This window comes from Phascolarctos cinereus, unplaced genomic scaffold (assembly GCF_003287225.1).
Source record: "Phascolarctos cinereus isolate Bilbo 61053 unplaced genomic scaffold, phaCin_HiC Scaffold_4;HRSCAF=312, whole genome shotgun sequence".
NCBI classification, from domain to species: domain Eukaryota; kingdom Metazoa; phylum Chordata; class Mammalia; order Diprotodontia; family Phascolarctidae; genus Phascolarctos; species Phascolarctos cinereus.
In genome coordinates this window covers 403,287,653-403,301,184 of record NW_027555847.1, presented here as the reverse complement: position 1 = coordinate 403,301,184, position 13,532 = coordinate 403,287,653, and positions in this window count along the sequence as shown.

Below are 13,532 nucleotides of genomic sequence, written 5' to 3'. Positions count from 1 at the left end.
GGTAGTAAAGATATTACAATGTCCAATTTTAAATGGAAGAAAGTGAATCATAGGGAAGTGAACTGACCAGCAAAACTAATGAGCAATAGAGTCTAGACACAAACCTTGCATTTTTGAACCCAAGTTCAGCGCACTTTCCATAGCACCACAGCAGACAGGGAATAAATAGTGATTATTAATGGAAAAAATAATGCTGGACCATCAGTCATCTGAATAATTAGCCTAGATATTTGGGATACTAATCATATCTCTAAAAATCACATCACTTGACAGCCACAAAAAGGTCAGATACATATGGATTTCCAACTCAGAGATTTACTGACACTTTGGACCAGTCATTTCAAGTAAAATTTACTTCTCCAAACCACAGATTCTTCACTTGAAAAATGAGGATAGTATTTGTACTTTGAGGAAAGTGCTTTGTAAATCATAAAGCCCCATAGAAATATTATATTCATTATTATTATTATTATTATTATTATTATTATTATTATTATTAGGCCAGTCCTATTTATAATGATTCTTCATTGGTTTTTATTTCCAACTTTAAGGAGGTAGTGGAGTTCAGTAAAAAGGATGCTGGATTCGAAATTAGATTACCTAAGTTGATATCCCAGCTCCTTCACTTACAAGCTATGTGACTTTGTCCAAATCACTTCACCTTCACCAGTCCCAAATTCCCTCCTCTAAATAATGAAGAGATGGGATGAAATGGCCTCTAATGTCTTTCACAGACTCTAAAGTTCCATAGTTCTCTGTGATTCTAGCGATTATCCTTATTGTTCTTCTACCTTCTAGTTTCACATCCTCAGCTCCATACCTCCAAAGAGTGAATGCCAAAGTCAAATCAATTAGTGTGTACTAACCACCTGCTGCTTTATTTCCTCTTGCATTGCTTCAGTTGGTGCTAGTTCTGCTCACTGGCTGCGGCAGAAAGCAGGGTTCTCTGGAACAAAACCTGGAACATTTTTGTGGCTCAGAATATATTGGATACATACATCTAGAAGATCTGTTCTCTAACAGAAGTGAGACTACTAGTGAATGTTATGGATCAATCAGCAAACAGATTTAAGTACTAGATAGATAGGAGAAAGAAATATAATAAAAATAGCTAACATTTATATATCACTTACTGTGTGTTGTTTGATCCTCACAACAACTCTGAGAGGTAGAGATTTTTATTATTATCCTCATTTTATAGATGGGTAAACTGAGGCAAATGGATGTTAAGGGATTTGGCCAGGGATACATAGCTAATACATGGCTGAGGCTGAACTTTTATTCAGGTCTTCCTGACTCCAGGCCCAGCACTATCCATCGTACCACCTGGTCTTATAAAATAAATGTCCACAATAAATTGCTCTCATATTTCCATTCCACTGGAGGGAGTCTTCACATGCTTGGGGTAGGCATTGTCCTTACTCACCAATAGGTCTGAGGCCTCTCAGTTATCCTCAATCTGGTTTAGCCTGTCTGCTAAGGTGGTTTTTACCAGGTTGTGGCCTCTGCACATGCTACAGCTTCTTAGAGCCACAGGTGAGACTTGGGTGAAAGGTGGATAAGTAGCACTGAAAAGGGCTCAGCAGCCCTCATACCAGAGGTGCTTGTCCTCCTTGAATACTCCATACAGAAGGCACCTGGAGCAGGTGCGGTGGAGCTCTTGGAACTTGGTCAGACATTGAAGATGCCAAGGTTATCCTCTGCATCCCCGGCCATCACCAGTTGTTTTGACTTTTGGCCTGTCACTAGACTTCGATGACTCTGAAAGAAAGAATGAGGCTGAAGACTTGGCACAACTTTGCCTCACTTAAATCCAATTCACATGCAAGATGTCATCTATCATCTACCAATATACTCCAATTTTGTGATGTTGTTGGTCCTCTCAGGACAAATAATAACAACAAAAATAACTATATCTGTGTAGACATAGATATATTGTCTATCTGTCTATCTGTCCATCTATCTATCTATCTATCTATTTATTTATCTATCTATATCTGTATATATCCCTATTACATACAGGAAAAAAATAAAAACTCATCCTGACATTTAAAGACCTTCAAAAACTGGCTCCTACCTAGCTTTTCAGACTATTTAATAGATATATAACCTCTGCATCTATATCTATACTAGACTAGGTGAACCTGAAGTTGCCTTCCAGTGCTAGATCTAGGATCCTTTTGACCCTGGGGAAAAGGACAGGGTGATAAGAAGATGCAATAATGGACAAAGGGAAGAAATAGACATGAACTATTAAACAATTAAAAAAAAAAAAGAAAACTAAAAGAAACAGCATTGTTAGTCTGGATTTCAGTCTCATCTCTAATATTCATTAGGTGTGTGACCTTAGGCAAGTCATAGGATTTTAGGATTTAGATTTAACCTGCCTGAGACTAAGTTTCCTAATCCTTAAAATGGGGATAAAACATACTGATACTATCTACTTCATAGGTTTGCTGTCAGTGAATGACAGAAGATTTCTTAGGTATGTGTCAGGCACTGAGCTAAGCACTGGGGATACAAATAGAAGTAAGTGGTACAATACTTTTCCCTCAAAGATCTTATATTCTACTATCTATTTATTTGGACCAGTACTGGTTCCAGAAAAGATAAGGGGAAAGATCATTTTGGAGAGCCCAGGGGTGCTAGGGGCAAAGTGCAGGTTCCTATGGGTTAGGGGTAAGGAAAATAGCCAAAGTACTGGTGGCATGGTTTGGAAATGTCTGGGAATAAGGATCAAATGAAATAATTTGTGAATATATTCTATACACAGCCAGCTAGGTAGCACAGTGGATAGAGTACTCGACCTGGAATCAGGACAAACTGAGTTCAAAATCAGCTTCAGACACTTAATAACTGTGTGACCCTGGACAAGTCACTGAATCTCTACCTACCTCAGTTTCCTCAGTTACAAAATGGGGACCATAATGGTACCAACTTCACAAGGTTGTTGTGAGGATCAAATGAGATATTTGTAAAGAGCTCAGCACATAGTGTCTAGCACATAGTTATGTATGACATTCATCCATAAAACTGATTGTGGAACCAGGGTTGACATTTTGGGCAATAGTGGGTCATTTTACCCCAAACCAAACCTTTCAGGTAGTACAGATGTCTCGGAAATGCCTTGAAATGTTCAGGTTTCTATCAAATATAAGCAGCATGATGTAGAATAGAACTCTAGACTTGAAGTTAGGAACACCTGGGTCCAAATCCTCCTAACTTCTATGGATATAGAGACCAAAATTAAAATAGTTCTTACCCTAAGGACCTTGTATTCTATTGGATAGAAATATATACAAAGATAAACAAATTGAACATATATACAAAGTCAACAATTACAAATAAAGTCAACAAGTATGTATTAAGCACATGCTATATACTGGGCACTGTGCTAAATATTGTGTCCTGTGTAAAATACAAAATAATTTCAGGGTAAAACATTAATACCAGGGCAGATCAGGAAAGGCATTGTATAAGAGGTGGCTGAGTTGTTCTGTGAATAGAACTAGGGTGTCTAAGATGCAGAGGTGTGAAGGAAGAGTGTTCCAGGTAAGAGGGACAGATGATATAAATGTACAGGTGTAAGAGATAGATTTTTGGATACAGGGATAAGCAAGTCAATCATTTTGGCTGAAATGTAGAGCATGTGAAGAGGAATAATATTAAATAGGCCAAAAAGCTAGATTGGAGCCAGTTTTTGAAGGCTTTTAAATGACAGGATGAGTTTTTATTTTGTTCTGTACATAATAGGGAGTCATTGGGGCTTTCTGATCAGGAAAGTGATATGGTGAAACATGTACTTTAGGGATATCAATTCGGAAGCTATGTAGTTGACAGTAGATTTGAAAAGGGAGAGAATGGAGGTAGGAGAATCACTTTGGAAGCTATTTCAGTAATCCATCCATAAGATAACAGCAGCTTGAGTGAGGATGTATAGATAGGAGATGGATACAACAGATGTTATGGTGGTAGAACTGTTAAGAGTTAGTTACTGATTGTGTATGGCATTGGGAGAAGGAATCATAGGAAAGAACTGATGATGTCCCCAAGATTGCAAACCTAAGAGAAAGTATGATGTGCCATTGACTGAATTAGAGAATTCACAAAGAAGTTTGAGTGTAAGGGAAAATGTAAAAAATTCTAGAATGCAGGTTAGAGGTGCCTGTGGTAAACACAGATGTAACCAATAGGCAGTTGATGATGTAGGACTGGAGGTCAGCAGACAGATGAGTGTTGGATATATGAATGTGGGAGTCATCTATGTGGAGGTGATAATCCATTGGAACTGATGAGTTCACAAAGAGAAAGAGAGGGATGGTGGGGAGAGAAGAGGGCTAGAAATAGAGACTGGGTATACCCATACACAGAGGTGAGAGAAATGTATGATAATACAGCAAAGAAGACTAAAAAGGAGTGAGTGGTCAAACAAGAAGAAAGAAAGGCAGGAGAGGACACTATCACAAAAACCCGAGGATATAAGAGTAACCCTTTCAGGAGGTGGGGATAATTAACATTGTCAAACAATGAAGAGACATAAAGATAGATAGAGACTGTGAAAAGGCATTGGGTATAATAATTGAGAGATTGTGAAAACTAGGGGAGAGCACTTTCTGATGAGTGTCAGGATTAGAAGCCAGATTTCAAGGATTATATGAACTCTGGGGTTTAAAACTTTTAATGAAATGAGTGTTTTCTACCTTTCTAAAATGCCATTCCTTTCATGCATTCTACAACTAAATCATAAGGGCCTACTTGATTTATTTTGAATATATTAAATACAGACATATATGTAAATAATTCTCCCCCTCCTAAATTCAATAAAAATTGCATCTTCTTGAGGGCAAGGAACTTTTTCAAATTTGTTATTGTATTCAGAGGGCTTAACACAGTGCCTGGTTCATAGTAGGTGCTTAATAAATACTTGATTATTGAGGTGAGGAAGTACAATCAATACGTACAGACCACTTTTCTAGGATTTTGTAAATAGGAGGAGAGGTTCCTTCCAGCTATCATCTGGAAGGAATAGCAGTGTAGTGTTGTTAGGATTTTGTAAGGAGAGAGAAGATCTGGGCATGTTTTAGGCAGCAGAGAAAGAATCATTGGATAAAGAGAAATTGAAGAAGATAAGAGAGCAAGACAGGATGATAAAAGGGGCAAATTCCTAAATGAAATAATACTAAATGGGATCAAGAGAACCAGTAGAAAGATTGACCTTGGGAGGGAGGTGACTGTCTTTTATTCAGAGACTGGAATGAAGAAATGATGTTGGAGGGGTTATAGGGCTTTAAAGTATAAAATTGGGGAGAAAAGAGCTCATGATGGATGGACTCAGTTTTCTCTTTAAAGTAAGAGGCAAGGTCCTCTGATGGAAAGGACATGGAAGGAATAGTTCAGATGGCTTGTGAAGTGACTGTTTGTAAAATATGATAAACGATGTATGAAGAACCCCAATGAGATTAGGTAATATTACTTTGTGGTCACAAAGTATTTCAGTGGCATTCAACAGGGAAAGGCAACTGAGGACAGAAAAGACAGAAAGATGGTATTTGGAAATCCAGGGCTGGTGTTTGGAAAGGTATGAGTTGCAACAGGACAAGAGGGTGAGTGATTCCAGCATAGAGAAGAGTGTAAAATTTAAATGGGTCAACTATAGTGTCAGGATTGCAAATGGAGGAAAGAAAGTGAGCCAGAGTAGAGGTGATAGACTAGGAAACCAGAAATAGGCTCTGGCATATGGCCATTGACCTCTAGTGTAAGCTGTTGGGTGACTCTCTAGGGGCCATATAATTGTTAGCCTGCCATCTACATCAGCTTGAAAATATTAAAAAGCAGCAGGCCTCCTGCATTAGTCTGCAGCCTTCAACCTTTAATGCTGTTGTGACAGATTATTAACAAAGAAGTGCTTTGGGAATTTTCAGTGCTACTAATTATGCATTTCCATGAAACCATATCAAATTAAAAATCTGTCAGCAAATAAGCCAGAACCACCTGAGTTCTGACTGCTATTTTATCTATGTGTTTTTCTTTGTGATAAAGCAAAACGATACATGGTAGACTATGTAGGCATGACACTTTGCCTTCTGTGAAGTTTTGCATAATTAGTTTAAGGATTGTCGTTTTCAAAATCTATAACCTAGCAGAGGCTAGATGAATTTTTAATGCCCTACTTCATAATGCACACATTCACTTCCCAGCTTGACTGCTACCAAAACATACTAAAATCAAGGGCAAGTCCATAGGAAGACCATGGTTAGGCCCACTAACCCTCAAACTCAAATGGACTTTGGTCAAAATAATAAAATGAACCAAACATTCTGCATTATAATCACAATGCCATAAAAAGAGAGGGGAGGAAAAGGAAAGACTTGAAATCAAAGGATTCCAGACGGAATGGCCATACAGAGGATAATAACCTTTTACCCTTGGAGATATCCAGTCAAATCCATTAATTAGCAGATTACTAAGTTCAACTATCTAATCAATATTCCAGCACTGTAGCAAGTGTTTAATGGTCCTAGCATTTACAGAGACAAATAATATTTCTTTCTCCCTGAAAGGAATGCTCAAATACTAAACAACTAAGAAGTTTTATTTTTTTTTTCATTTTTGGCATCAATTTCTTCTGTTGTTGTTTTGAGCATTTCTTTCCTGGCTTTCACTGATCATTTTCTTGAGAAATGGGCATTTCAGATGAATGCTACACAGGTGTGCCTGTTAGTTGGCTTCTAAAATGCAATGAGCTAGCTGGGCATCTTACCATATCAACGGCACAGGATTGGCACATTATTATAGCCTACCTTGGGATAACATATGGCTATGTTTAAAGCCAATGCTGTCTAGAAGGCTTAAGGCCTCAAAAAATGGATGAAAAAGGCACTCTATTAAGTCACATGCTCATGACTAAAGAATGCACCTGATCACTGTAAGAAAGAAGCAAGACATGAGATTTTTAGCAAGCCCAGATATTCTGAGAAAGGTTTAAGTAGAGAAATGCACATGGTAAATAACAAAGTTAAGAAAAACTAAAAATACAGGAAGATCTTGAAAAACTTGACCTTTACTTGGCTCAAATTTACTTCTAGCACCTCTGACCTTAGTCTTATATCAATAATCAGGAGCTCAATATGCCTACCTCTTGATTAAAAGAGTAGTGGAATTGGGTCCCTGGATATTTTATTAAGTACCAAAGGCTTAGAGCACCAAAATGACTATTGATCTTGACCTTCTAAATGTCCTAGACATGGATATCTTTTATTAAAAACAACAACAACAACAACAACCTATCCTGTTTTTAGAGCGGGGGTCTCCTTAAAAAAATAATAATAACTCTTCTTCCCTGAGGCCCCACATCAAACACTTGGTAGCCTTTACTACATTCCTATAATACAGGTTAATTCTAAAATGGCAGACCCATAGTACACTGATTAAACATAGATACATAAATACACATAGATAAAAACAACCAAGTATATAAACACAATACAAAAAATGAAAAAATACAAAATGCATGGCAGACATTGTTGATGCTCCATTATCTAATTCAAATTCCTTAACTCTCTAACTTTTGTTTTCTCAGAGATGGATAAATCTAGCAGGAAGATGAACAAAAAATAGTATGAAACTGAAAAGACCACTGGAGAAATTATATTTGGAAGACATGGCACCTTCATGTTAATTCTCAGCAAGCATGCATTTTCCTTTTCACACATCATTTAGCATTTTCCTTTAAACATACTTAGCACCTCTCACATTTCTTATAGACATCTGCTGCCATATTGACCCAGTTACAACTCAAGTATTTCCTCTTGACCCAAGTGCTCAAAGTGATCCTGTTGTACTGTCATGGTGATATAAAGAAATGCCTGAATAGCACAGGCTGCTTCCTGGCATAATGGATGCAATCAGAAAGTTTGTAAAACAGCACTCCTTTGTATAGCTCCAACTTCTGCCATTCTCTTAAAAGTATGTTACCTCTTGAGCAATAATCTTGAGCCTCTGAACATCATGAATAACATGTCATTTCTTGTAGTTCTTCGAAACACAGTTGTTCCAACTACAGTTATATAACAACAACTGAGGCAAGAGGCAATAGTTTGGTAGAGTATTTTATTTCGCAATTTCCACCTCAGAAAAAAAGCTTAAGTTTTATTTTTGGTGCTCTGTTGATGTTTGTATTTCATATTTTTATTGATTAAACTTTGTTTTTTGTGTATATACATATATATGTATATATATAATATATATATATATATACACACACATATATAATGTAATTTTTCTTCTGATAACTATGTTAGCTGAATTACAGATACTTTGATACAATTTATCACAGTTGTTAATTATGTTTATGAATTTTTTCTTTGATTCTCTTATTGTTTAGGTTGCCATGATGTCTGCATTTAAATTTGTGGGTTTTGTTTGTGTTCTATTCATTAGTTACTACTTTTATTGGGTCATGGTCTATAAATAATGTGCTTAGTATTTCTGCTTTTTTGATATTTTTTCATACTCTCTCTGCAACTTATAAAGTATATGATTGATTTCTGTAAAGGCCCATGAGGTACTGAGAAATATGTATATTCTCTGACATCCCTCTGCAGTAGATGACACATGCCTTGCTGCTCTAAATTTTTCAATAGTTTGTTCAGTTCTTTGTTTTCATTTTTGTTAATTTTTTTTTTACTGTTAGATTCATATAGTTCCAAGAAAGCACATTAATGTATCCTAATGCTATTGCTCTACTAACTATATCTTTCTCCAATTAATTTACCTTTTCCTTTATTAATTCAGTTGTTAGACAATTTGGTGCATATAGTATTTACATTGATATTGATTCATTGTCAATATTTTCTTCAAAAATAATATAATTTCCTTGTTCACCTCCATTGATACTATGTATTTTTATATTTGTCCCTGTTTTCAGTTTTACTTAAATTTCTTTGATGTAACTCTACTGTCATAGGCTCTCTACCCCTCCTCAGCTCCTGTTTGCCTATACTTTCCTTTGTTTTAATGTTTTATTAAAATTGTTGATTTTACTTTCTTTCCTTTGTTTGTTTATTATTTCTCCTTTTGACCTTTATTTTAAGTGGATCATTCAAAATCATCCCCTCCAACTTTTTTATTAATTTTCTTTTTATTGAGATTTTTTCTAGTGTTTTCTGCATTTTATCTTCATTAGTTCTCTTCCCTACTAGTCTACTACAAAATCATATCTCTAATTTGTTGATTATATCCTTATTTATTCTATTTTTAATTCTCCTGTATTCTTAGTGGGGTTAAACGTTCTGACCAGATTTCAGCTCCCTCCTTTAAACAATTTCTCTGTTCTTGCCTTTATAAGTCTTCCCCTATATAATCCTTTTCTCTCCTCTTGTGCTTTACTCTAAAAAGCTTCAATTTGTGAGGATAGCAATGTTGGACAGAAGCAGGGATGTGTGATAGAAATGATCCTGTCTCCTAAACCATCTCGAGCTTTTGCAGGGATGCCTTAAATTTCTCTCTTTCATTGAATATTCACATTTTTACTTGATGATTAGGCCTATGTTTGCAGGGTATGGTATTTTGGGTTGCAGCTTGAGCTCCATTGCTTTTAAACTATACTAATTCATTTCATTCTGCAATTTTTTGTAACTGTGGTATAATCTTACATAATAAAATTTTGTGAGAATGATTAAGATAAAAATGTAAATTAATGTCATTGATGACTTGATTTAAAAATTATAAATAAAATCCAGGCAAAAAAAAAAGACTTAAAACAACTCGTCATTCTCATGAAGTTGAATTTTATACAAGTGATGCAAAGGTGCTTCCGCATTAAGGAGATTATTAATGTATTTAGTCACTAAAGATGAAAACATCCAAAATTACAAAAAATATCAGTAGGCTCAGAAAAAAAGCCTTTGGCAATGTACAATACTCATTTATGTTAAAAAAAAAAAAAGAACAAAACTATAAAATCTAGACATCGACTCTTTTTGTAATAATGATAATATTATATTTTGGCAATTGGGGTTAAGTGACTTGCCCAAGGTCACACAGCTAGTAAGTGTTAAGTGTTTGGCCTGAGGCCACATTTGAACTCAGGTCGTCCTGACTTCAGGGCCAGTGCTCTATCCACTGCATCATCTAGCTGCCCCAATAATATCATTTTTAAAATGACAAATAAATACCCTTTTGGTTTTCAACCTAAAAGCAAAAGTTAGCAATATATACCGTGAAGAAACATTAGAAGTTTTCCCAATAAAGATAAGAGTAAATCAAGGATTTTCTCTTTCCGTGTTCTTATTTGACATCATTCTAGAAATGCTATCAGTGGCACTATGAAAAGAGAAAGAAGTTACAGGCCGAAAGACAAGAAAAGAAGAGACAAAACTATCCTTTTATGCTAATTACAAGATAGTTTATTTAGAAAAAACACCTAGAGAATCTACAAAGAAACTAATTGAAAACAAAGGTTTCAGGAAAGTTGCAAATTATCAACACCAAAAAAATGACATTTCCACATAGCAATAACAAAATCTGACTATATTCTTACCAAGCTTAGCAGCAAAGAATAGATATAAAAGTCATATCTCTCCAGACTTTGAAAACTCAGGAGACTGAAGGTGTAGAACACCACATGTAACATAAGACTTTTTCAATGTTCAGGCTAGTTTTCCTGAATTATGTTTTGTTCCTCTTTTTTTTTTCTCTGTTCTAAGCGATGACTCTTTGGGAGGGAAAGGCAATAGGATAAATTGGGAAATGTAGGTAACATGAAAAGAAAAGATACTAATAAAAGTTTACTTAAAACAAATTTTACAAGAACTAGATCAATGCAAAAAAGTTCACATCCATTAATTGGTTGCCTGTGGTAGAAATCTTTGATTCTGTTGTACTTTCATGTGATCAATCACCTTTACAAATCATCTTCAGCCCTTCTGTAGTTATAATGGCTTTGAATTCACATTTTGAAATAGCCAGCAGAAGGCAAACTGATTGAGACCAGGGCCTGTATCATTTTTATATTTGTATCCCCAGGCCCTAGCACTGTGCCTAATTTAGAGACAGTGCTTAACAATGCTTGTTGACTGACTGAAGTAGAATTTTTCCTTTAATCTGGTTTTATTGGTGTAGAATTTTATTCTTGATGTGGAAATTCCTTTCAGTGATGCAAATCAGAAACTCTTCAGTTACTTAAAGTCTGGGCGAGTTGCTTGGGGGTGCCGAGCAATTATGTGACTGGTCCATGGATACACAACTAATACATACTGTAAGTACAACTTGAACTTAAGTCTCCTTGATTCCAAAGCACTTCTATCTAACAGACTGCCTGAATGATTTATAACATTAATCACAAGAGAAGTACATTAAAATGTAAGCACTTCTAATTTGTGTATTCATCAAGAGATCCCTATAGTCCACACCTTGGTACTCAGACTTCGTGATTCTCTATAGCCAAAAAGGAAACTCCTAAAATTTCTTGAGACAAGCCTTTCTAAAACTAGCTAGACTAGTTCTCAGACACATAAGTACAAGGTCTATTGTTTGATCTAAACTCATATATTCATAGAGATATACATTTAGAGCTCAAAGGGACTCCAGCATCATATAATTTAACCCACTTATTTTGCAGATGAGAAAACCGAGGTCCTGAGTCATATAAGGGTCACACACATTCTAAGTAGCAGAATCTGAATGTTAACCCAGTCCCTCTGACTCAAAAATGAGTGGTAAGATATGTGAGAGCTTATAATCTACTGGTGTGGCTTTTATCAACCGAGGGTCACATCCACAATGATATGAGAATGGGAATTTCCTAGAAAAAGTTCTCCTAGTTCACTTAAAATAATTCATTTGACAAAAGATTTTTATTGTTTAGGTGTGCCACAGTTTCCTTTCTGTCCCTTTACTGCTTGTCGGAGAACAAATCCACAAAACTTTTCAGTTACTCTTGAGAATGTTTTGTCTCCTGTAGGGTAGCAGACAGATGGCAAGACTGTGGAGGTGGACAGGATGGTCTGGCCTAAGGCAGACTATGTACAATGGGATAAGTGAGTTTGCAGTCACTTTCTCACTGTTTTAAACAGAACAAATTCAGGGCGGGAGTTACAAAAAAAAAACCCAGTGGATTAACTGCCTGAGGGACTATGGAATAATTTTTGGAGGTCCATAACAGAGGGTGCAGTTACTCGTGGGGAAAAGTAGAGCAAAAGAAGGGCACATGTCTGGGGTGGCTGCCTGACTGGACCATATGAGAGAATAAATAATAAATAATTTTTGTTAAAACTAGGGCAGGTGGTCCCAGGTTGTACAGTCTATATTGGGCATTTTTCATGAATGCTTCATTCTTTCAGGTCAGAAAGACCCATTTGGTAAATTATAAGTTTGGGAGATTATCCATAGGGAGCATCTGGCTTCACATTATGATTATTACACCATATGAAATAATATGAGGCATGGCAAATATTCTTTTATGGTGCTTGTGGAAGTTTTTTGTTTTGGGGGGGTTTGTTTTGTTTTTTTTTTTACTTATCATCTTCAGAGATCTTAAAATTGAACCTTTTGTAACAAAATCACCTAAGGTAAAAGTAAAGTGGATAATTAATTTAAAAGCATAAACTAGATTAGCAAAGGTCTGGCAGATTATAACGAATAAAACATTAACTTGAAGATTTTGGTTGTGCTTGGCGAAAGCTCTAAAGAATGGAAGGAGCTTCAGCCCCTTCAACAGGTTCTTTCCATCTGTTCTCTATAAGTCTTCTTTCTATCCCTGTTCCTACTTTTCCCTTCCTTCACACCCCACATCAACTCTTCTGCATTATGCACAGAAGATAGACAAGGTCATAGTAACATGGCAAACAAGAGTGGTAAAAATTAGGCATTGAGACTGGGCTACAAAAATGTAAAAAACTTCAGTCAAAATGCCTGATAAGCCAGGTTTAAAACATACAAGTCATCTTTGTCCTCTCGTCCTGCCTACATCACATCTAAAGGGCTGTCAGTTTTTCTATTTATCATTTACAATGCCTTTCACATCAATCCTTGCCTTTTTCTTCCCACATCACCATACCTGGACTGTTCGAATGATTATATTTTTTAACAAATGATCTTCATTTCTATCCCTTCCACTTCAGTTTATATCTTGGGATCATGGATTTAAAGCTGAATGAAACCCAAGAAGTCATTGATTCTATCTTCCTCATTTTTTACCATTTCACCAAAAGAAATGAAGTAATTTGTCCAAGATCACACAAGTAATAAATGGCAGAGCCATATCAATCTTATAAAAATAACATTTTGTTGCTGCTCATGAATCTTTAATTACTCAATGGAGAAGCAGGGAAAGAGTCAGCTAACAAGCACCTACTAAGTGTTGCTACGTTTCAGGCACCATGCTAAATGCTGAGAATATAAAGGATTTTTAAAAAAAGTCCCCTAGACTTGGAATCAGATGACCAGAGTTTGAATCCCACCTTTATCTCTCACTTCCTGTGTGACTTTTGGCAAGTCATGTCAGCTCTCTGCCTCAGTTCCCTCATCTGTAA